The following is a 26,633-nucleotide window of genomic DNA, read 5'->3' as shown; positions in this document are numbered from 1 at the left end:
TTGGACTATTTAGGTTACCTAGCGGGCACTTGGACTATCTAGCTTAGCTAACGGGCACTTGGAGTATCTAGGTTACCTAGCGGGCAGTTGGACTATGTAGGTTACCTTGCGGGCACTTGGACTATCTAGGTTACCTAACGGGCACTTGGACTATGCAGGTTACCTAGCGTGCACTTGAACTATCTATGTTACCTAGAGGGTACTAGGACTACCTAGGTTAACTAGCGGGCACTTGGACTATCTAGGTTAACTAGCGGGCAATTGGACTATGTAAGTTCCTTTATGCGGGCTCTTGGATTATTTAGGTTCCCTATCAGGCACTTGGACTATGTAGGTTACTAGCGGGCATTTAGACTATGTAGGTTACCTAACGGGCACTTGGACTATGTAGGTTCCGAATCGGGCACTTGGACTATGCAGGTTACCTAGCGTACACTTGAACTATCTACGTTACCTAGAGGGTACTTGGACTATCTAGGTTAACTAGCGGGCACTTGGACTATCTAGGTTAACTAACGGGCACTTGGACTATGTAAATTCCTTAGCGGGCACTTGGATTATGTAGGTTCCCTATCAGGTACTTGGACTATGTAGGTTACTAGCGGGAATTTGGACTATGTAGGTTACCTAACGGGCACTTGGACTATGTAGGTTCCGAATCGGGCACTTGGACTATGTTGGTTAACTAGCGGGCACTAGGACTATGTAGGTTACCTAGCGGGCACTTGGACTATCTAGGTTAGCTAACAGGAACTTGGACTAACTAGGTTACCTAGCGGGCTTTGGACTATCTAGGTTTACTAGCGGACACTTGGACGAACTAGGTTAACGAGCGGGCCATTGGACTATGTAGGTTACCTAGCGGGCACTTAGACTATCTAGGTTAGCTAACAGGAACTTGGACTATCTAGGTTACCTAGCGGACACTAGGATATGTAGGTATCCTAAAGGTCACTTGGACTATCTAGGCTACCTAAGGGGCACTTGGACTAACTAGGTTAGCTAACGGGCACTTGGACTATGCAGGTAACCTTGCGGGCACTTGGACAGTCTAGGTTACCTAGCGGGCACTTGGACTTCTATGTTAACGAACGGGCACTTGGACTATGTAGGTTGCCTAGCGGGCACTTGGACTATCTAGGTTAGCTAACGGGCAATTGGATTATCTAGGATACCTAGCGGGCACTTGGACTATGTAGGTTACCTAGCGGGCACTTGGACTATCTAGGTTACCTAAAGGGAACTTGGAAAATATAGGTTAACTAGCGGGCACTTGGACTATCTAGTTTAACTAGCAGGCACTTGGACTATCTAGGTTAACTAGCGAGCACTTGGACGATGCATGTTCCCTAGCGGGCACTTGGACTATCTAGGTTCCCTAACGGGCATTTGGACTATCTAGGTTCCCTAGCAGGAACTTGTACTAAGTACGTCCCTTAGCGGGCACTTGGACTATGTTGGTTCCTTATCGGGCACTTGGACTATGTAGGTTAACTAGCAGGCCCTTGGACTATGTAGGTTAACTAGAGGGCACTTAGACTATCTAGGTTACCTAGCGGACACTTGGACTATGTACATATCCTAGCGGGCACTTGGACTATCTAGGTTACCAAGAGGGCACTTGGACTATGTAAGTCCCCTAGAGGGCACTTGAACTATCTAGGTTAACTAACGTGCACTAGGACAATCTAGGTTAACTAGCGGGCACTTGGTCTATCTAGGTTAGCTAACGGGCACTTGGATTATGTAAGTTCACTAGCGGGCACTTGGACTATGTAGGTTAACTAGCGGACACTTGGACGATCTAGGTTAACTAGCGGCCCCTTGCACTATGTAGATTAACTAGCGGGCCCTTGGACTATGTAGGTTAACTAGCGCACACTTGGACGATCTAGGTTAACTAGCGGGCACTTGGATTATCTAGGTTAGCAAGCGTGCACTTGAACTATCAACGTTACCTAGAGGGTACTTGGACTATCTAGGTTAACTAGCGGGCACTTGGACTATCTAGGTTAACTAATGGGCACTTGGACTATGTAAGTTCCTTAGCGGGCACTTGGATTATGTAGGTTACCTAATGGGCACTTGGACTATGTAGGTTCCGAATCGGGCACTTGGACTATGTTGGTTATCTAGCGGGCACTAGTACTATGTAGGTTACCAAGCGGGCACTTGGACTATCTAGGTTAGCTAACAGGAACTTGGACTAACTAGGTTACCTAGTGGGCACTTGGACTATCTAGGTTAACTAGCGGGCACTTGGACTATCTAGGTTACCTAGCGGGCCCTTGGACTATGTAGGTTACCTAGTGGGCACTTGGACTATCTAGGTTAACGAATGGGCACTTGGACTATGTAGGTTACCTAGCGGGGAATTAGACTATCTAGGTTAGTTAACTGGAACTTGGAATATCTAGGTTACCTAGCCGGCACTTGGACTATGTAGGTTACCTTGCGGGCACTTGGAATATGTAGGTTACCTTTCGGGCACTTGGACTATCTAGGTTACCTTGCGGGCACTTGGACTATCTAGGTTAGCTAACAGGAACTTGGACTATCTAGGCTACCTAGCGGGCACTTGGTCTATCTAGGTTAGCTAACGGGCACTTGGACTTCTATGTTAATGAACGGGCACTTGGATTATGTAGGTTGCCTAGCGGGCACTTGGACTCTCTAGGTTAGCTAACGGGCAATTGGATTATCTAGGATACCTAGCGGGCACTTGGATTATGTAGGTTACCTAGCGGGCACTTGGACTATCTAGGTTTCCTAAAGGGAACTTGGAAAATATTGGTTAACTAGCGGGCACTTGGACTATCTAGGTTAGCTAGGGGGCCCATGGACTATGTAGGTTAACTAGCGGGCACTTAGAAAATCTAGGTTAACTAGCGGGTTCTTGGACTATGTACGTTAACTAGCGGGCCCTTGGACTATGTAGGTTCCCTAGCGGACACTTGGACTATGTACATCCCTTAGCAGGCACTTGGAGTATGTTGGTTCCCTATCGGGCACTTGGACTATGTAGGTTAACTAGCAGGCCCTTGGACTATGTAGGTTAACTAGCGGGCACTTAGACTATCTAGGATACCTAGCGGACACTTGGACTATGTACACATCCTAGCGGGCACTTGGACTATCTAGGTTACCAAGAGGGCACTTGGACTATGTACGTCCCCTAGTGGGCACTTGGACTATCTAGGTTACCTAACGGGCAATAGTACTATCTAGGTTACCTAGCGGCACTTGGACTATCTAGGTTACCTAGCGGGCACTTGGACTATGTAGGTCAACTAGCGGGCCCTTGGACTATCTAGGTTAGCTTACGGGCACTTGGACTATGTAGGTTAACTAGAGGGCACGTGGACTATGTAGGTTAACTAGAGGGCACTTGGACTATGTAGGTTAACTAGCGGGCAATTGGACCATCTAGGTTAACTAGCGGGCACTTGGACTATATAGGTTAACTAGCGGGCACTTGGATTAGCTAGGTTACCTAGCAGGCACTTGAACCATGTAGGTTAACTAGTTGGCCCTTGGACTATCTAGGTTAGCTAACGGGCACTTGGACTATGTAGGTTAATTAGCGTGCACTTGGATTATGTAGGTGCCCTAGAGGGCATTTGGACTATATAGATTACCTAGCGGGCACTTGGACTTGTATGTTACCTAGTGGGCACTTGGACTATCTAGGTTACCTATCGGGCACTTGGACTATCTAAGTTCCCTAGCGAGCACTTGGACTATATATGTTCCCTAAAGGGCACTTGGACTATGTAGGTTCCCTAGCAGGCACTAGGACTATGTAGGTTCCCTAGCGGGCACTTGGACTATGTATGTTCCCTAGCAGGCCCTTTGACTATGTAAGTTCCCTAGCGGGCACCTCGACTATGTGGGTTCCCTAGCGGGCATTTGGACTATCTAGGTTACCTAACGGGCACTTGGACTATGTGGGTACCCTAGCAGGCACTTGGACAATGTAGGTTAACTAGCGGGCGCTAGGACTATGTAGGTTCCCTATCATGAACTTGGACAATGTAGGTTAACTAGCGGGCACTAGGACTATGTAGGTTACCTAGCTGGCCCTTGGACTATGTAGGTTAACAAGCGGGCACTTTGACTATCTAGGTTAACTAGCGGGCCCAATGACTATCTAGGTTAACTAGGGGCCTTTGACGATCTAGGTTAGCAAACGGGCAATTGGACTATGTAGGTTACCTAGGGGGCACTTGGACTATGTGGGTACCCTAGCGGGCATTTGGACTATCTAGGTTACCTAACGAGCACTTGGACTATGTGGGTACCCTAGCGGGCACTTGGACAATGTAGGTTAACCAGCGGGGGCTAGGACTATGTAGTTTACCTAGCGGGCACTTGAACTATGTAGGTTAACTAGCAGGCACTTGGACAATCTAGGTTACCTAGCAGGCTCTTGGACTATGTATGTTTCCTAGCGGGCACTTGGACTATCTATGTTAACTAGCGGGCACATGGACTATGTATGTTCCCTAGCGGGCACTTGGACTATGTAGGTTAACTAGCGGGCCCTTGGACTATCTAGGTTACCTAAGGGTACTTGGACTATCTAAGTTACCTAGAGGGCACTTGGACTATTTAGATTAACTAGCGGACACTTGGAAGACCTAGGTTTACTAGCGGGCACTTGGACAATCTAGGTTACCTAGCTGGCCCTTGGACTATGTAGGTTAACTAGCAGGCACTTGGACTATCAGGTACTAGCGGTCACTTGGACTATGTAGGTAACCTAGCGGGAACTTGGACTGTCTAGGTTACCTAGCGGGCAATTGGACTATCTAGTTTACCTAACAGGCAATTGGACTATCTAGGTTACCTAACGGGCCATGGGACTATCTAGGTTAACTATCGGGCACTGGTACTATGTAGGTTACCTAGCGGGCACTTGGACTATATAGGTTAGTTAACAGGAACTTGGAATATCTAGGTTACCTAGCGGGCACTTGGACTATGTAGGTTACCTTGCGGGCACTTGGACTATGTAGGTTACCTAGCGGGCACATGGACTATCTATATTAGCTAACGGGCACTTGGACTATCTAGGTTAACGAACGGGCACTTGGACTATGTAGGTTAGCTAACAGGAACTTGTACTATCTAGGTTAACTAGCGGGCACTTGGACGATGCAGGTTCCCTAGTGGGCACTTTGACGATGTAGGTTCCCTAGTGGGCACTTGGACTATGTGGGTACCCTAGCGGGCATTTTGATTATCTAGGATACCTAACAGGCATTTGGACTACATAGGTTCCCTGGCGGGCATTTGGACTATGTAGATTACCTAGTGCGCACTTGGAATATGTAGGTTCCCTATCGGGCACTTGGACAATGTAGGTTAATTAGTGGGCGCTAGGACTCTGTAGGTTACCTAGCGGGCACTTGGACTATGTAGGTTAACTAGCGGGCACTTGGACTATCTAGGTTAACTAGCGGACACTTGGACGAACTAGGTTAACGAGCGGGCCCTTGGACTATGTAGGTTACCTAGCGGGCACTTGGACTATCTAGGTTAGCTAACAGGAACTTGAACTATCTAGGTTACCTAGCGGGCCCTTCGACTATGTAGGTTACCTAGCGGGCACTTGGACTATCTAGGTTACCTAGCGGGCACTTAGACTATGTAGGTTAAGTAGCGGGCACTTGGACGTACTAGGTTAACTAGCTGGCACTTGGATGATATCGCTTAACTAGCGGGCACTTGGATTATCTAGGTTACCTAGCGGGCACTTGAACTATGTAGGTTAACTAGTGGGCCCTTAGACGATCTAGGTTAGCTAACGGGCACTTGAACTATGTAGGTTAATTAGCGGGTATTTGGATTATGTAGGTGCCCTAGCGGGCATTTGTACTATATAGATTATCTAGAGGACACTTGTACTTTGTAGGTTAACTAGCGGGCACGTGGACTATCTAGGTTACCTAGCGTGCACTTGAACTATCTACGTTACCTAGCGGGTACTTGGACTATCTAGCTTAACTAGCGGGCACTTGGACTATCTAGGTTAACTAACGGGCACTTGGACTATGTAAGTTCCCTAGCGGGCACTTGGATTATGTAGGTTCCCTATCAGGCACTTGGACTATGTAGGTTACTAGCGGGCATTTGGACTATGTCGGTTACCTAACGGGCACTTGGACTATGAGGGTTCCATATCCGGCACTTGAACAATGTTGGTTAACTAGCGGGCACTAGGACTATGTAGGTTACCTAGCGTGCACTTGGACTATCTAGGTTAGTTAACGGACACTTGGACTATCTAGGTTACCTAGTGGGAACTTGCACTATGTAGGTTACCTAGCGGCCACTTTGACTATCTTGGTTACCTAGCGGGCAGTTGGACTATGTAGTTTGACTAGCGGACACTTGGACGAACTAGGTTAACAATCGGACCCTTTGACTATGTAGGTTACCTAGTGGGCACTTGGACTATCTAGGGAAGCTAAGAGGAACATGGACTATCTGGGTTACCTAGCGGGCACTTAGACTATGTAGGTTACCTAGCGGACACTTGGACTATCTAGGTTACCTAACGGGCACATGGACTATGCAGGTAACCTAGCGGGCACATGGACTGTCTAGGTTACTTAGCGGGCACATGGACTTCTAGGTTAACGAACGGGCACTTGGACTATGTAGGTTGCCTAGCGGGCACTTGGACGATCTAGGTTAGGTAACGGGCAGTTGGACTATCTAGGTTACCTAGCGGGAACTTGGACTATGTAGGTAACCTAGCGGGCACTTGGACTATCTAGGTTACGTAACGGGCACTTGGATGATCTAGGTTAACTAGCGGGCATTTGGACTATCTAGGTTAACTAGCGGGCACTTGGATGATGCAGGTTCCCTAGCGTGCACTTGGACTATCTAGGTTCCCTAACGGTCACTTGGACTATGTAGGTTCCCTAGCAGGCACTTGTACTATGAACGTCCCTTAGCGGGCACTTGGACTATGTTGGTTCCCTATCGGGCACTGGACTATCTAGGTTACCTAGCGGGCACTTGGATTATCTAGGTTAACTAGCGGGCCCATGGACTATGTAGGTGAACTAGCTGGCACTTTGACTATCTAGGTTACCTAGCGGGCACTTGGACTATGTACGTTCACTAGCGGCCACTTGGACTATCTAGGTTAACTAGCGGGCACTTGGACTATGTAGGTTCCCTAGCGGGCATTTGGACTATATAAGTTACCTAGTGGGCACTTGGATTATGTAGGTTACCTAGCGGGTACTTGGACTATGTAGGTTAACTAGCGGGCACTTGGATTATCTAGGTTAACTAACAGGCACTTGGACTATGTATGTTCCAGAGCGGACAATTGGACTATATAGGTCCCCTAGCGGGCACTTGGACTATCTAGCTTCCCTAAAGGGCACTTGGACTATGTAGGTTAACTAGCGGACAATTGGATGATCTAGGTTAACTCACGGGTACTTGGACTATCTAGGTTAACTAGGGGTCCCTTAGACTACGTAGGTTAACTAGCGGACACTTGTACAATGTAGGTTACCTAGCGGGCACTTGGGCTATCTCCGTTACCTAGCGGGCACTTGGACTATGTAGGTTAACGAACGGGCACTTGGACTATCTTGGTTACCTAGCGGGCACTTGGATTATGTAAGATCCCTATCGGACATTTGGACTACTTTGTTTACATAGCGGGCACTTGGACTGTCTAGGTTAACTAGCGGGAAATTGGACTATGTAGGTTAACTAGCAGACCTTTGGATTATGTAAGTTAACTAGAGGGTACTTTGATGATCCTGGTTAACTAGCGGGCATTTGGACTATGTAGGTTACCTAGCAGACACTTGCACTATATAGGTTACCTAGCGGGGACTTGGACTATGTAGGTTAACTAGAGGACATTTGGACGATCTAGGTTAACTAGCGGGCACTTGGATGATCTAGGTTAAACTAACTGGCACTTGGACTATCAAAGTTAACAAGCGAGCCCTTGGACTATGTAGGTTAACTAGCGGGCCCTTGGACTATCTAGGTTACCTAGATAGCACTTGGACTATATAGGTTCCCTCCGGGCACTTGGTCTATCTAGGTTAACGAACGGGCACTTGACTGTCTAGGTTACATAGCGGGCACTTGGACTTCTAGGTTAACGAACGGGTACTTGGACTATGTATGTTGCCTAGCGGGCACTTGGACTATCTAGGTTAGGTAACGGGCACTTGGACTATCTAGGTTACCTAGCGGGAACTTGGACAATGTAGGTTACCTAGCAGGCACTTGGACTATCTAGGTAAACTAGCGGGCCCTTGGTCTATGCAGGTTAACTAGCAGACCTTTGGACTATGTAAGTTAACTACAGGGTACATTGATGATCCTGGTTAACTAGCGGGCACTTGGACTATGTAGGTTACCTAGCAGACACTTGCACTATATAGGTTACCTAGCGGGGACTTGGAATATGTAGGTTAACTAGAGGTCATATGGACGATCTAGGTTAACTAGTGGGCACTTGGATGATCTAGGTTAACTAACTGGCACTTGGACTATCAAAGTTAACAAGCGAGCCCTTGGACTATGTAGGTTTAGTAGCGGGCCCTTGGACTATCTAGGTTACCTAGATAGCACTTGGACTATATAGGTTCCCTAGCGGGCACTTGGACTATCTAGGTTAACGAACGGGCACTTGGACTGTCTAGGTTACATAGCGGGCACTTGGACTTCTAGGTTAACGAACGGGCACTTGGACTATGTATGTTGCCTAGTGGGCACTTGGACTATCTAGGTTAGGTAACGGGCACTTGGACTATCTAGGTTACCTAGCGGGAACTTGGACAATGTAGGTTACCTAGCAGGCACTTGGACTATCTAGGTTACCTAACGGGCACTTTCACTATTTAGGTTACCTAGCGGGCACTTGGACTATCTTGGTTACCTAATGGGCACATGGACTGTCCAGGTTACCTAGCGGGCACTTTGACTATCTAGGTTAACTAGCGGGCACTTGGACTATGTAGGTTACCTAGCAGACACTTGCACTATGTAGGTTACCTAGCGGGCACTTGGACTATGTAGGTTACCTAGCGGGCTCTTGGACTATCTAGGTTACCTAGCAGGCACTTTGACTATCTAGGTTAACTAACGGGCACTTGGACTATGTAGGTTGCCTAGCGGGCACTTGGACTATATAGGTTCCCTAGCGGGCACTTGGATTATGTAGGTTCCCTATCGGGCACTTGGATTATGTAGGTTAACTAGAGGGCACTTGAACTGTCTACGTTACCTAGCGGGCACTTGGATTATCTAGGTTAACGAATGGGCACTTGGACTATGTAGGTTACCTAGCCGCCACTTGGACTATTTAGGTTAGCTAGGGGGCACTTGTACTATCTAGGTTACCTAGGTGGCACTTGGACTATGTAGGTCAAGTAACGGGCCCTTGGACTACCTAGGTTAGCTAACGGGAACTTAGATTATGTAGGTTAACTAGGGGGCACTTGGAATATATAGGATAACTAGCGGACACTTGCTCTATGTAGGTTAACTAGCGGGCCCCTGGACTATGAAGGATAACTAGCGGGCCCTTGGACTATCTAGGTTCCCTAAAGGGCACTTGGACTATCTAGGTTACCTCGCGGGCACTAGGACTATGTAGGCAAACTAGGGGGCCCTTGGACGATCTAGGTTACCTAGCGGGTACTAGAACTATCTAGGTTAACTAGCGGGCACTTGCACTATCTAAATTACCTAGCGGGCATATGGACTATGTACGTTCCCTAGCGGGCACTTGGACTATCTATGTTAACTAGCGGGCACTTGGAATATGTAGGTTAACTAGCGGACATTTGCACTATGTAGGTTACCTAGCAGGCACTTGTACTATGTAGGTTAACTAGCGGGCACTTGGACTGTCTAGGTTACCTAGCGGGCACTTGGATTATCTAGGTTAACGAACGGGCACTTGGACTATGTAGGTTACCTAGCCGCCACTTGGACTATCTAGGTTAGCTAACAGGCACTTGGACTATCTAGGTTCCCTAGCAGGCACTTGTACTATCTGGGTTACATAGCTGGCACTTGGACTATGTAGGTCAACAAGCGGGCCCTTGGACTATCTAGGTTAGCTAACGGGCACTTAGATTATGTAGGTTAACTAGCGGGCACTTGGAATATGTAGGTTAACTAGCGGACACTTGCACTATGTAGGTTTACTAGCGGGCCCTTGGACTATCTAGGTTCCCTAAAGTGCACTTGGACTATCTAGTTACCGAACGGGCACTTGGACTATTTAGGTTACCAAGCGGGCAGTTGGACTATGTAGGCTAACTAGGGGGCCCTTGGACGATCTAGGTTACCTAGCGGGTAATTGAACTATCTAGGTTAACTAGCGGGCACTTGCACTATCTCGGTTACCTAGTGGGCACTTGGACTATGTACGTTCCCTAGCGGGCACTTGGATTATCTATGTTAACTAGAGGGCACTTGGAATATGTAGGTTAACTAGCGGACACTAGCACTATGTAGGTTACCTAGCAGGCACTTGGACTATCTAGGTTAACTAGCGGGCAATTGGACTATCTAGGTTAATTAGCGTGCACTTGGAATATGTAGGTTCCTTAGCGGGCACTTGGACTATCTAGGTTGCTTAGCGGGCACTTGTATTATGTAGGTTAACTAGCGTGCCCTTGGACTATCTAGGTTATGTAGCGGGCACTTTGTATATAGGATAACTAGCGGGCACTTGGTCTATGTAGGTTAACTAGAGGACACTTGGACTATCTAGGTTAACTTGTGGGCCCTTGGACTATGTAGGTAAACTTGCGGGCACTTGGACAGTTTAGGTTACCTAGCAGGCACTTGGACTATCTAGGTTAATGAACGGGCACTTGGACTATATAGGTTACCTAGCGGGCACTTGGACTATGTAGGATCCCCATCGGACATTTGGACTACTTTGGTTACCTAGCGGGCACTTGGACTATCTAGGTTAACTAGCGGACCTTGGACTATGTGGGTTAACTTGCGGGCCCTTGGACTATGTAGGTTAACTAGCGGGCACTTGGACGATCTAGGTTAACTAGAGGGCACTTGGACTATCTAGGTTACCTTGTGGGCACTTGGACTATGTAGGTTCCCTGGCGGGCATTTGGACTATATAGATAACCTAGCGGGCACTTAGACTTTGTAGGTTACCTAGCGGGCACTTGGACTATCTAGGTTACCTAGCTGGCACTTGAACTATCTACGTTGCCTAGCGGGTTCTTGGAGTATGTAGGTTACCTAGAGGGCTGTTGGACTATCTAGGTTACCTAGCGGGCACTTGGACTATCTAGGTTAACTAACGGGCACATGGACTATGTAGGTTCCCTAGCGGGCCCTTGGACTATGTAAGTTCCCTAGCGGGCACTTGGACTATGTGGGTTAACTAGAGAGCATTTGGACTATGTAGGTTACCTAGCGGGCACTTGGACTATGTAGGTTCCTTATCGGGCACTTGGAGAATGTAGGTTAACTAGGGGGCACTAGAACTATGTAGGTTACCTAGCGGGCCCTTGAAGTATCTAGGTTACCTAGCGGGCATTTGGATTATGTAGGCTCCATAGCGGGCATTTGGACTATATCGATTTCTTAGCGGGCACTTAGAGTTTGTAGGTTACCTAGCGGGCACTTGGACTATCTAGGTTAACTTGTGGGCCCTTGGACTATGTAGGTAACCTTGCGGGTACTTGGACAGTTTAGGTTACCTAGCAGGCACTTGGACTATCTAGGTTAACGAACGGGCACTTGGACTATCTAGGTTACCTAGCGGGAACTTGGACAATGTAAGTTACCTAGCGGGCACTTGGACTATCTAGGTTACCTAACGGGCACTTTGACTATCTAGGTTACATAGGGGGCACTTGGACTATGTAGGTTAACTAGCGAGCACTTGGACTCTAGGTTACCTAGCGGGCACTTGGACTATCTATGTTACCTAGCGGGCCCTTGGACTATCTAGGTTAACGAACGGGCACTTGGAATATGCAGGTAACATAGCGGCCACTTGGACAGTCTAGGTTACCTAGCGGGGACTTTGACTAACTAGGTTACATAGCGGGCACTTGGACTATGTAGGTTAACTAGCGAGCACTTGGATTCTAGGTTACCTAGCGGGCACTTGGACTATCTAGGTTACCTAGCAGGCCCTTGGACTATGTAGGTTTCCTAGCGGGCACTTGGACTATCTAGGTTAACGAACAGACACTTGGAATATGCAGGTAACATAGCGGCCACTTGGACTGTCTAGGTTACCTAGCGGGGACGTTGACTAACTAGGTTACATAGCGGGCACTTGGACTATGTAGGTTAACTAGCGAGCACTTGGATTCTAGGTTACCTAGCGGGCACTTGGACTATCTAGGTTACCTAGCAGGCCCTTGGACTATGTAGGTTTCCTAGCGGGCACATGGACTATCTAGGTTAACGAACGGTCATTGGATTATGTAGGTAACACCTAGCGGGCACTTGGACAGTCTAGGTTACCTAGCGGGCACCTGGACTACCTAGGTTAACGAACGGGCACTTGGACTATGTAGGGTACCTAGCGGGCACTTGGACTATGTAGGATCCCTATCGGACATTTGGACTACTTAGGTTACCTAGCGGGCACTTGGACTATCTAGGTTAACTAGCGGGAACTTGGACTATCTAGGTCAACTAGCGGGCCCTGGTACTATGTAGGTTAAGTAGCGAGCACTTGGACAATCTAGGTTAACTAGTGGACCTTGGACTATGTAGGTTAACTAGCGGGCCCTTGGACTATGTATGTTAACTAGCAGGCACTTGGACGATCTAGGTTAACTAGCGGGCACTTGGACTATGTAGGTACCCTAGCGGGCATTTGGACTATGTAGATAACCTAGCAGGCACTTAGACTTTGTAGGTTACCTAGCGGGCACTTGGACTATCTAGGTTAACTAACGGGCACTTGGACTATGTAGGTTGCCTAGCGGGCACTTGGATTATGTAGGTTCTCTATCGGGCACTTGGACTATGTAGATTAACTAGCGGGAACTTGGACTGTCTAGGTTACCTAGCGAGCACTTGGATTATCTAGGTTAACGAACGGGCACTTGGACTATGTAGGTTGCCTAGCGGGCCCTTGGAGTATCTAGGTTACCGAACGGACACTTGGATTATGTCGGCCCACTAGGGGGCCCTTGGACGATCTAGGTTACCTAGCGGGTACTTGAATTATCTAGGTTAACTAGCGGGCACTTGCACTATCTAGGTTACCTAGCGGGCACTTGGACTATCTATGTTAGGTAACGGGCACTTGGACTATCTAGGTTACCTAGCGGGAAATTGGACAATGTTAGTTACCTAGCGGGCACTTGGACTATCTACGTTACCTAACGGGCCCTTTGACTACCTAGATTACACAGCGGGCACTTGGACTGTGTAGGTTAAATAGCGAGCACTTGGACTCTAGGTTACCTAGCGGGCACTTGGACTATCTATGTTAGGTAACGGGCACTTGGACTATCTAGGTTACCTAGCGGGAACTTGGACAATGTTAGTTACCTAGCGGGCACTTGGACTATCTACGTTACCTAACGGGCCCTTTGACTATCTAGATTACACAGCGGGCACTTGGACTGTGTAGGTTAAATAGCGAGCACTTGGACTCTAGGTTACCTAGCGGGCACTTGGAATATCTAGGTTAACGAACGGGCACTTGAACTATGTAGGTTAAATAGCGAGCACTTGGACTCTAGGTTACCTAGCAGGCACTTGGACTATCTAGGTTACCTTGTGGGCCCTTGGACTATGTAGGTTTCCTAGCGGGCACTTGGACTATCTAGGTTAACGAACGGGCACTTGGACTATGTAGGTAACCTAGCGGGCACTTGGACAATGTAAGTTAGCTAGCGGGCACTTGGACTATCTAGGTTACCTAACGGGCACTTGGAGAATGTAGGTTAACTAGGGGGCACTAGGACTATGTAGGTAACCTAGCGGGCACTTGGACAGTCTAGGTTACCTAGTGGGCCCTTGGACTATGTAGGTTTCCTAGCGGGCACTTGGACTATCTAGGTTAACTAGCGGACCTTGGACTATGTGGGTTAACTAGCTGGCCCTTGGACTATGTAGGTTAACTAGCGGGCACTTGGACGATCTAGGTTAACTAGAGGGCACTTGGACTATCTAGGTTACCTAGCGGGCACTTGGACTATGTAGGTTCCCAGGCGGGCATTTGGACTTTATAGATAACCTAGCGGGCACTTAGACTTTGTAGGTTACCTAGCGTTCACTTGGACTATCTAGGTTACCTAGCTGGCACTTGAAATATCTACGTAGCCTAGCGGGTTCTTGGAGTATGTAGGTTACCTAGCGGGCTGTTGGATTATCTAGGTTACCTAAAGGGCACTTTGACTATCTATGTTACCTAGCGGGCCCTTGGACTATGTAGGTTTCCTAGCGGGCACTTGGATTATGTAAGTTCCCTAACGGGCACTTGGACTATGTGCGTTAACTAGAGGGCATTTGGACTATGTAGTTTACCTAGCGGGCACTTGGACTATGTAGGTTCCTTATCGGGCACTTGGAGAATGTAGGTTAACTAGGGGGCACTAGGACTATGTAGATTATCTAGCGGGCCCTTGGACTATCTAGGTTACCTAGCGGGCATTTGGATTATGTAGGCTCTCTAGCGGGCATTTGGACTATATAGATTCCTTAGCGGGCACTTAGACTTTGTAGGTTACCTAGCGGGCACTTGGACTACTTTGGTTACCTAGCGGGCACTTGGACTATCTAGGTTAACTAGCGGGCACTTGGACTATCTAGCTCAACTAGGGGGCCCTTGTACTATGTAGGTTGCTTAGTGGGCACTTGGACTATCTAGGTTAGGTAATGGGCACTTGGACTATCTAGGTTAGGTAAAGGGCACTTGGACTATCTAGGTTACCTAGTGGGAACTTGGACAATGTAAGTTACCTAGCGGGCACTTTGACTATCTAGGTTACCTAACGGGCACTTTGACTATCTATGTTACCTAGTGGGCCCTTGGACTATGTAGGTTTCCTAGCGGGCACTTGGACTATCTAGGTTAACGAACGGGCACTTGGACTATGTAGGTAACCTAGCGGGCACTTGGACAGTCTAGGTTACCTAGCGGGCACTTGGAGTATCTAGGTTAATGAACGGGCACTTGGACTATGTAGGTTAACTAGCGGACACTTCGACTATCTAGGTTAGCTAAAGGGCAATTGGACTATCTAGGTTCCCTAGCGGGCACTTGGACTATTTAGGTTACCTAGCAGGCAATTTGACTATCTAGGTTAACTAACGGGCACTTGGACTATGTAGGTTGCCTAGCGAGCACTTGGAATATATGGGTTCCCTAGCAGGCACTTGAACTATGTAGGTTCCCTATAGGGTACTTGGACTGTCTAGGTTAACTAGCGGGCCCTTGGATTATGTAGTTCCCTAGAGGGCACTTGGGCAATCTACGTTAACTAGCGGGCACTTGGACTATGTAGTTTAACGAACGGGCACTTCGACTATGTAGTTTACCTAGTAGGCACTTGGACTATGTAGGTTATCTAGCGGGCACTTGGACTATCTATGTTACCAAGTCGGCCCTTGGACTATGTAGGTTTCCTAGCGGGCACTTGGACTATCTAGGTTAACGAAGGGGCACATGGACTATGTAGGTAACCTAGCGGGCACTTGGACAGTCTAGGTTACCTAGCGGGCACTTGGACTATGCAGGTTGACGAACGGGCACTTGGACTATGTAGGTTACCTAGCGGGCACTTGCACTATGTAGGATCCCTATTGGTCATTTGGACTACTTTGGTTACCTAACAGGCACTTGACCTATCTAGGTTAACTTGTGGGCACTTGGACTATCTAGGTCAACTAGCGGGCCCTTGTACTATGTAGGTTAACTAGCGAGCACTTGGACTATCTAGATTAACTAGCGGACCTTGGACTATGTAGGTTAACTAACGGGCACTTTGACTATCTAGGTTACATAGGGGGCACTTGGACTATGTAGGTTAACTAGCGAGCACTTGGACTCTAGGTTACCTAGCGGGCACTTGGACTATCTATGTTACCTAGCGGGCCCTTGGACTATCTAGGTTAACGAACGGGCACTTGGAATATGCAGGTAACATAGCGGCCTCTTGGACTGTCTAGGTTACCTAGCGGGGACTTTGACTAACTAGGTTACATAGCGGGCACTTGGACTATGTAGGTTAACTAGCGAGCACTTGGATTCTAGGTTACCTAGCGGGCACTTGGACTATCTAGGTTACCTAGCAGGCCCTTGGACTATGTAGGTTTCCTAGCGGGCACTTGGACTATCTAGGTTAACGAACGGTCATTGGATTATGTAGGTAACACCTAGCGGGCACTTGGACAGTCTAGGTTACCTAGCGGGCACCTGGACTACCTAGGTTAACGAACGGGCACTTGGACTATGTAGGGTACCTAGCGGACACTTGGACTATGTAGGATCCCTATCGGACATTTGGACTACTTAGGTTACCTAGCGGGCACTTGGACTATCTAGGTTAACTAGCGGGAACTTGGACTATCTAGGTCAACTAGCTGGCCCTGGTACTATGTAGGTTAACTAGCGAGCACTTGGACAATCTAGGTTAACTAGTGGACCTTGGACTATGTAGATTAACTAGCGGGCCCTTGGACTCTGTATGTTAACTAGCAGGCACTTGGACGATCTAGGTTAACTAGCGGGAACTTGGACTATGTAGGTTCCCTAGCGGGCATTTGGACTATGTAGATAACCTAGCAGGCACTTAGACTTTGTAGGTTACCTAGCGGGCACTTGGACTATCTAGGTTAACTAACGGGCACTTGGACTATGTAGGTTGCCTAGCGGGCACTTGGATTATGTAGGTTCTCTATCGGGCACTTGGACTATGTAGATTAACTAGCGGGAACTTGGACTGTCTAGGTTACCTAGCGAGCACTTGGATTATCTAGGTTAACGAACGGGCACTTGGACTATGTAGGTTGCCTAGCGGGCCCTTGGAGTATCTAGGTTACCGAACGGACACTTGGATTATGTCGGCCCACTAGGGGGCCCTTGGACGATCTAGGTTACCTAGCGGGTACTTGAATTATCTAGGTTAACTAGCGGGCACTTGCACTATCTAGGTTACCTAGCGGGCACTTGGACTATCTATGTTAGGTAACGGGCACTTGGACTATCTAGGTTACCTAGCGGGAACTTGGACAATGTTAGTTACCTAGCGGGCACTTGGACTATCTACGTTACCTAACGGGCCCTTTGACTATCTAGATTACACAGCGGGCACTTGGACTGTGTAGGTTAAATAGCGAGCACTTGGACTCTAGGTTACCTAGCGGGCACTTGGAATATCTAGGTTACCTTGTGGGCCCTTGGACTATGTAGGTTTCCTAGCGGGCACTTGGACTATCTAGGTTAACGAACGGGCACTTGGACTATGTAAGTAACCTAGCGGGCACTAGGACAGTCTAGGTTACCTAGCGGGCACTTGGACAATGTAAGTTAGCTAGCGGGCACTTGGACTATCTAGGTTACCTAACGGGCACTTGGAGAATGTAGGTTAACTAGGGGGCACTAGGACTATGTAGGTAACCTAGCGGGCACTTGGACAGTCTAGGTTACCTAGTGGGCCCTTGGACTATGTAGGTTTCCTAGCGGGCACTTGGACTATCTAGGTTAACTAGCGGACCTTGGACTATGTGGGTTAACTAGCTGGCCCTTGGACTATGTAGTTTAACTAGCGGGCACTTGGACGATCTAGGTTAACTAGAGGGCACTTGGACTATCTAGGTTACCTAGCGGGCACTTGGAATATGTAGGTTCCCAGGCGGGCATTTGGACTATATAGATAACCTAGCGGGCACTTAGACTTTGTAGGTTACCTAGCGGGCACTTGGACTATCTAGGTTACCTAGCTGGCACTTGAAATATCTACGTAGCCTAGCGGGTTCTTGGAGTATGTAGGTTACCTAGCGGGCTGTTGGATTATCTAGGTTACCTAAAGGGCACTTTGACTATCTATGTTACCTAGCGGGCCCTTGGACTATGTAGGTTTCCTAGCGGGCACTTGAATTATGTAAGTTCCCTAACGGGCACTTGGACTATGTGCGTTAACTAGAGGGCATTTGGACTATGTAGTTTACCTAGCGGGCACTTGGACTATGTAGGTTCCTTATCGGGCACTTGGAGAATGTAGGTTAACTAGGGGGCACTAGGACTATGTAGGTTATCTAGCGGGCCCTTGGACTATCTAGGTTACCGAACGGACACTTGGATTATGTCGGACCACTAGGGGGCCCTTGGACGATCTAGGTTACCTAGCGAGCACTTGGATTATCTAGGTTAACGAACGGTCATTGGACTATGTAGGTAACACCTAGCGGGCACTTGGACAGTCTAGGTTACCTAGCGGGCACTTGGACTACCTAGGTTAACGAACGGGCACTTGGACTATGTAGGGTACCTAGCGGGCACTTGGACTATGTAGGATCCCTATCGGACATTTGGACTACTTAGGTTACCTAGCGGGCACTTGGACTATCTAGGTTAACTAGCGGGAACTTGGACTATCTAGGTCAACTAGCGGGCCCTGGTACTATGTAGGTTAACTAGCGAGCACTTGGACAATCTAGGTTAACTAGTGGACCTTGGACTATGTAGGTTAACTAGCGGGCCCTTGGACTATGTATGTTAACTAGCAGGCACTTGGACGATCTAGGTTAACTAGCGGGCACTTGGACTATGTAGGTTCCCTAGCGGGCATTTGGACTATGTAGATAACCTAGCAGGCACTTAGACTTTGTAGGTTACCTAGCGGGCACTTGGACTATCTAGGTTAACTAACGGGCACTTGGACTATGTAGGTTGCCTAGCGGGCACTTGGATTATGTAGGTTCTCTATCGGGCACTTGGACTATGTAGATTAACTAGCGGGAACTTGGACTGTCTAGGTTACCTAGCGAGCACTTGGATTATCTAGGTTAACGAACGGGCACTTGGACTATGTAGGTTGCCTAGCGGGCCCTTGGAGTATCTAGGTTACCGAACGGACACTTGGATTATGTCGGCCCACTAGGGGGCCCTTGGACGATCTAGGTTACCTAGCGGGTACTTGAATTATCTAGGTTAACTAGCGGGCACTTGCACTATCTAGGTTACCTAGCGGGCACTTGGACTATCTATGTTAGGTAACGGGCACTTGGACTATCTAGGTTACCTAGCGGGAACTTGGACAATGTTAGTTACCTAGCGGGCACTTGGACTATCTACGTTACCTAACGGGCCCTTTGACTATCTAGATTACACAGCGGGCACTTGGACTGTGTAGGTTAAATAGCGAGCACTTGGACTCTAGGTTACCTAGCGGGCACTTGGAATATCTAGGTTACCTTGTGGGCCCTTGGACAATGTAGGTTTCCTAGCGGGCACTTGGACTATCTAGGTTAACGAACGGGCACTTGGACTATGTAGGTTAAATAGCGAGCACTTGGACTCTAGGTTACCTAGCAGGCACTTGGACTATCTAGGTTACCTTGTGGGCCCTTGGACTATGTAGGTTTCCTAGCGGGCACTTGGACTATCTAGGTTAACGAACGGGCACTTGGACTATGTAGGTAACCTAGCGGGCACTTGGACAATGTAAGTTAGCTAGCGGGCACTTGGACTATCTAGGTTACCTAACGGGCACTTGGAGAATGTAGGTTAACTAGGGGGCACTAGGACTATGTAGGTAACCTAGGGGGCACTTGGACAGTCTAGGTTACCTAGTGGGCCCTTAGACTATGTAGGTTTCCTAGCGGGCACTTGGACTATCTAGGTTAACTAGCGGACCTTGGACTATGTGGGTTAACTAGCTGGCCCTTGGACTATGTAGGTTAACTAGCGGGCACTTGGACGATCTAGGTTAACTAGAGGGCACTTGGACTATCTAGGTTACCTAGCGGGCACTTGGACTATGTAGGTTCCCAGGCGGGCATTTGGACTATATAGATAACCTAGCGGGCACTTAGACTTTGTAGGTTACCCAGCGGGCACTTGGGTGATGGGGAGGGATGGCCTCCACCTATGTGGTTTTGGGAACTTGGACCGTTTGTTTTTCCGGTCCTTCCATGTTTCCTGAAACCTTGGAAACAAGGGCCCTTTCTTTGCGGGAGGAGGTAAGTCTTTTATATTTGCAGGCTTCTTAGTGGCAATGTCAGCCCACACTTGAAGTAACGGGATCAGATCGGGATATCCTGTTTCCCTTTAACCATAACTATGAACTCTTAGTAACAGGGGATGGGAAAACTAGTCTTGCGTGGGTCAATCAGGGACTCCTTCTGCCCCATCACTTTTAAACAAATTGTAGAGTCTCCAAGCTTTTGGGTTGAAACCACATCCTCTTGGTGAATGCCGAGGGCAGGGGTCCTCAAACTACAACCTGTGGGCCACATGCAGACAGCCGAGGACGTTGATCCTTTCTGCCGGGTGTATGTGCCCCATTTATTTTTTTTTTGAACTTCAAATCAAGATGTGCAGTGTGCACATGAATTTGTTCATAATATTTGTTTTTTTAAACTATAGTCTTTCCTTCAAAAGGCCTGAGGGATAGTGAACTGGCCCCCTGGGTAAACAGTTTAAGGACCCCTGCCCTAAGGTATCCTGGACTTAGGGGTTATTAATCTCCCAGCCCTGAATCATCCCTGAACATTCTACCCATTGTAGGAGGCACCATGGGAATTTGGACCCCGGGTAATTTACAAGCCTTTACTCCAATTGAACCCAAGAAAATTCAAAATGACTTAGGCAGTTACTCTATTTTGGTCACTTTTGACTCGTCCTGCACTAGCCCATTATTTCCATTTAACTCTATAACGCGAAGCATGATGTTTTCATAACATTAAAAAATGTATATATTAATACATATATATATATTTATAACTATGAAAGTCCACAACAAAAAGAAAATTTTTTCCCAAAATTAAAATTGAAGCGTTATAGGGTTAAAAAGAAGGATGGGTCTTATCAGCGGGTCCAAGACCTTAGCATCATAAATGAATCAGTGATCCGACTGCACCTAGTAGTGCCCAAACCTGTGCCCTCCTAGGGGAAAGTGTGAATGCTTTTATCCCTCTTCCTGTACTTCCAATGAACAAACACACATGTCTGGTAATCCTAAGATTATTTTTGTTTCCTGTGACACTCACCTAATTTCAAGGCCACTGCCACCTCACAAGCTTAGCCTTGTCGTAGTCAAACTGTTCACCTTTTAGACCGTTTGTTTTTCTCAGAAGTTATCGGGTGATTAAAGCTTCTGAACCAAGTGTGCCAGGTCCACGACTACCATCTCCTGGACCACCTCAACCTTATCCATCCTGGATAAAGTTGCCCTCAATGGACAACCCCTCCCAGCAGTGTAGGAAGGGTATGGACCCAAAGCCCCACCTCGCCCCTTTTGCCAGCAGGAAGCAGCTAGAGATGTCGTCGCCCAGTACCCCCAAAGATTTGGGTCCATATCTCTTCAGGGGGGCAAATGTTAGGTAGCTATACTAGGGACTGGGGCATCCGTTATGCATGCCCATAGGGCCAAGATAAGAGCCCAGTTAGGAGAGGCACCCTGTGCATGCTCAGAGGTCCAGATTTCTGGCCATGAAGGGGAGGTCACCTGGGTGGTTCCTGTACCTGGATTGACCAATCTAGGCCATGTAAATTCAATTCAGCCACTGGGGTCGGCCAGACTTGCCCACCACGCCTCCCTAATGCTCATAAAACTCTCTTGAGTGCAGACCAGGCTTCTGCATGATTTCTCTCTCACTCAGGAAGGCTCTTTGGAGGCAGCTGTGCTGCACATGAGTGGCTGGTGGATACTGTTCAGATGCATGGCTTTCTGCTTGCAAGGGTTTTTGTCTCAGCTGACTGTAAGGGAGGAGGTAGTACGTCTGGATCACAGAGTATCCATGTCCACAAACGAGGCTGCTCATTCCACAGTCCTGGAAGTGCTTTATGAAAACCCTCTGCTTTGCAATGTCACTCCTTGTAGATTAGAATGGGAGGGGCTGGGACCAAGGTATGCTGCCTCTTACTCCCAGTTGCAGGTTTCTGGATGCTGATTGTATCTCTTACAGCATCAGTTAGTGGGCTTGTTGTCTGCCTCAGGCTTTGTTCACGGAGATCCTCCAGCTAGTTGGTGGTGTGTGCGCATGAGCAGAGGCTTCCTGCCAATCCCCCATGAGTAGTAGAGCTCCCATGGTGTGGACTCCATGAAAGCCTTGCCCCAGGCAGCATGCTTACAAAGGAGGGTGGGCCCTGCAGGACAGAGGACCATTCCCCCTGTGGAATGGCCTCAGAGATCCACCTCCCTCTCTGGCCAGCTGCTGGGGCTGTGGGTCCTAAGCATCATGGCTGACTCAGTAATAGACACAGGGTGAGGCGACTCCAGTAGCTGTTTTGACTGGTCTAATCCAGCCTGAGATCATCCTTGCATGAGCCCTCTGCCAAGATTATTTTTGTTTCTTTTATGATCTTTTCATTAGTGGCTCCTACAACACTAACCACAATCCATAAATACATCATCTGTTTGAAGCCCATCTGTACATTAATTGCCCTCCTTATTCACAAAATATCCACTCTCCACCCAAGCCCCTGGCCTCAGCTCCTCATTTTTCCCCCCTCAATGCCCGCCACCCATCCCTCATCAATCCTTGGAAATGTACTAATTCTTTTGTCATATTTTCACCCACCTTTCTTTTGAGGTCAATGAAGATCCTTGTAATCGGTTCCCACTTTCCATCCTGCCCTTCCTCCACCCTCCCAGTATCTCCACTCATAACACTGGTAAAGGGCCCATCCACTCTGGATCCCCCGTGTTTGAAATTCCTATCGGTACTAGAATACCTTCTCTAGTTTGGCCAGATTAGTATGGTAGAACTGGGATCATGATAGTGGGGCAAGAGAAAGCATTAAGAACTAGAGGAAAGTTGTGTTTCATCTTTGCTGTCTCATACCCTGTATTCTTTAATCTCCACTCTGAGATCCTTCTGTAAGGGGATGTCCAGTGCACTGCAAATAGGTTTTGGGTCTATACCCGGCAGTCCCCTCTCATTCTCCATGATAAGATTTTTTTGTTCTCATGATGCCTGTTGCCTTATCCCTTTAAAACTTTGTGATCACACAGGCTGGTATGCTTTCTCCATGTGGGCTCTGTTGCTTCAGAGCCAGATGGCTGTTTCTTTACCCTCAGGCCTTTAAGACCGCACACGCTATATCTTTAGGTAGCTGGACACCATCGGCTTTCTTCACCACATTTGCTTATGCAGCCGCTTTGTGGTCAGTGATTGTGTAGGGAAGGTGAGCATCTTAGAATGCCAATTTAATAGAACAGTGTTATTGCAATGAGGGAGTCCTTGAGCGGAGGCCCTATGTCCATCTGCTACCTTAATACTAAATCTATAAACATATGGACATAGATCTATTTCCCCATGCCCCTTTGTAAATATATGTACATATGTACATGCCTTTATTTAGACGTCTATAACTGGCCCTTGCTTCCCAGCTCACTCTTCTATACTCTTTGATTTTCCTCTTGTGCCCACTGACATGCTCAGTCTTCCTTTGGGTTTCAGTAATTCCTCTTGGTTACATTACCTTTGATCACGCCCTACCAGGCCTCCTACATCCCCCTCACTACCGTTTTCCATCACTTGTTGTACCCTTGTCTCTGGGTTTCTTTACACCACTTCCTTCCCCCCCACCGTGCTCACTCCCATGCCCAATGGAAAGGGCCGGTCACATGTTTACTCCTCCAGATTGTTCATCCAGCCTCTCTTAATTAGACAGACCTGTAAAGGTAATAACATGCACAAAACAAGACTGAGCTAAACCAAGCAGCAAAAAGAAAAAAAAAACAAACAAAAATGAAAACAAAACCCAACCCAAATCCAATGACACTAAAAGAAAACAACACTAACCAGAAAGAAAAGTACAAGGACTGTGTGGTGAACTTTAGGAGTGTTTTCCAGTCCAGTCTGTGGGGGCACCGAACCCTGACCACAAAGTCCACCTTTGGCATTCCCCGGGGACTTTGATGTTCCGTTTTCTTACTCTTCCGCTGCACTCTCTTAGTGTCATGCATCGAAGTGGCAGGATCAGTTCGGGCGCAGTTCCCACACTGTGTGTCCAGTGTTGTCCCCTCTAAGGCTATGGGTCTTTGAGGGACGTTTCTCATCGTGGGGCTGCCCATGTGGTCTTCTCTGTGGATTGGCTTCTCTGATTGGGAACATCATCCTCAAGGTGTATTGGGCCAGGATGTGCTCCATTCTCCCCTCCTCCCCCTTGTTCTGCCCTGTGTTCTCTGATCAAATATGTCCCTCTCCGCGAGCTGCAGATCCGGTGCCATCCTGTGAAATACAATCTTTTGGGGCTGCAAGGATGTGGGGGGGTGGGTATCAGCTCAGATCTTTTGAGAGTCCAGGAGATATTGACTGCTCAATGGGCACAGTTCTGTGGGGCACCGTGCTCTTGGTCCAGACGCTGGTTGTGAATATGACTTTGTTGTTAACCAGTTGTGTGTCTCTGGGTCAACTCCCGTGTGTTTTTGAGTGAGTTTTCTAATCTGCAAAGTAAATGTACAGGATTATCCAGATTCCCATGTCAGCAAGTTATCGAGAGGGGTTAATCAGAGACTGTTTCATATAGTGTGTACCTGCGCGCCGCATTCTAGACCTGCGATGGCAATTATGAGCTCAGGATAGAGATGGTGTCCAGCAGGTAACATACGTGGCTCCATATTGAAACAGGAAGCCCACTGTGGAGATTTGGTCCTTCCGTTGATGGCCACCGGCCACCTAGTCTTCTCCTGCTATAACTGCTTCACTGGCTCAGCAGCTGAGCCAGAAGCCAGTGATATCATAACCAGGTGGCTAACTGGGCCAAAGGGCTGATAGATATTTGTTATTTTGTTGTCTTGGGAAACCCACCTACCCTCCATGCAAACCTTCTGGTGTGAGTTATCTGTGGACGGAATCATAGGCTCACAGTAATTCACATCTTTCTTCTTGAAAATGTGCCCATATTCCTTTCTGAACCTGACAAGGTGGCCCCTGTGTCCACCAAGAAATTTACTGCCTGGCCTCCTACTTGGAGAGTTAGCCTGGGCTTTTGGCGGCGAAGTGAAACAGAGCCCTGACCCCTTCATTGAGCTTCTTCAAGCATTATTGTCTCTTGCTTGGGTCTTTCTACGTGCAGATGAGGCCCATCCACTCTAGTGGAGGGTCGTGCACCTCTCCTGGGGTTTTCAAGGCACTGATTTTTCCAGTGTCCTTCTTTCCTGCAGTAGGCACATTGGTCCTTCCCCATGGCTTGGCGGTGCCCACAGGTTAGTCTCTCCGTGAGTGGGCCATGCTCTCCTTTTCCTGAGTCTCTGGGGTATCTCATGTCAATTACGATTATTTTAGCTAGCTTCTTTGTCTCTCTCGTGCTAGGGTCATCTCTGTTGTTATACACTCAATGAGCCACTTGTACCAAATCGCTAAGATTTTTCCCTTCAAACACTTCCCACTTCTTTGTCATGTCTGAGGCAGACTGACTGAGTAATAAAGGCAATACTTATTGCCCTCCTGTTTTCAGTGCCTCCGGGCCGTTAGGGGTATAAAGCCCGTAGGCTTCCCTCAGCCACTCTAGAAAGGCAGGCGGATATTCTCTTATAGGAACCTGAAAATTCTCACTGACCTTAGATAAATTCATAGGTTTCCTAGCTCTTCTGCAGAGGGTCATGTAAGAGCAATGGTTGATACCTGGTAAAGTCCTCTGGGCCTTGCTAGGAATTGAGATCCCACATTGTTGGTGTAGTGGCCAAAAGAGTTTCTCTCAAGTGGGGAGTGCCCGCTCGCTGACCATCAGGTTCACTGACTGCTTACTGGGCCTCTGTCTGGAAGGGCTACCCTCCTCCGTTGTGAACAGCACCTGGAGAAGTTGTTGGCAAGCATTCCAGGTGGGCTGATGAGTATGGAAGTCATACCAGTACTAGTGTGTGTGGGGGGCTGCTTGTTAGGGGTGGGGGTGAGTTTGGGGGGCCGGTGGGGGAGGGAGTGACTCAATAAGGGCCTGTTAGAAGTTTTCTATTTCTGGACCCTAGAAACCTTATAGGGCGGGGGTTGAAAGAAAGGGTTTGAAGCCAGCTCTCCCACTCCCAGAGTTCTCCTGCAAAATGGGATAAAGCCGATTAGGGGAGAGTGATGGGGAGGGCAGGGGAGGGGAGGGGTGAGGGAGGGATGAGGGAGGGGAGGGGTGGGGGAGGGTGATGGGGAGGGATGGCCTCCACCTATGTGGTTTTGGGAACTTGGACCGTTTGTTTTTCCGGTCCTTCCATGTTTCCTGAAACCTTGGAAACAAGGGCCCTTTCTTTGCGGGAGGGAGTAAGTCTTTTATATTTGCAGGCTTCTTAGTGGCAATGTCAGCCCACACTTGAAGTAACGGGATCAGATCGGGATATCCTGTTTCCCTTTAACCATAACTATGAACTCTTAGTAACAGGGGATGGGAAAACTAGTCTTGCGTGGGTCAATCAGGGACTCCTTCTGCCCCATCACTTTTAAACAAATTGTAGAGTCTCCAA

The sequence above is a fragment of the Tenrec ecaudatus genome, unplaced genomic scaffold (assembly GCF_050624435.1).
Source record: "Tenrec ecaudatus isolate mTenEca1 unplaced genomic scaffold, mTenEca1.hap1 Scaffold_783, whole genome shotgun sequence".
Lineage (NCBI taxonomy): Eukaryota > Metazoa > Chordata > Mammalia > Afrosoricida > Tenrecidae > Tenrec > Tenrec ecaudatus.
This window is presented reverse-complemented; position numbering follows the sequence as displayed.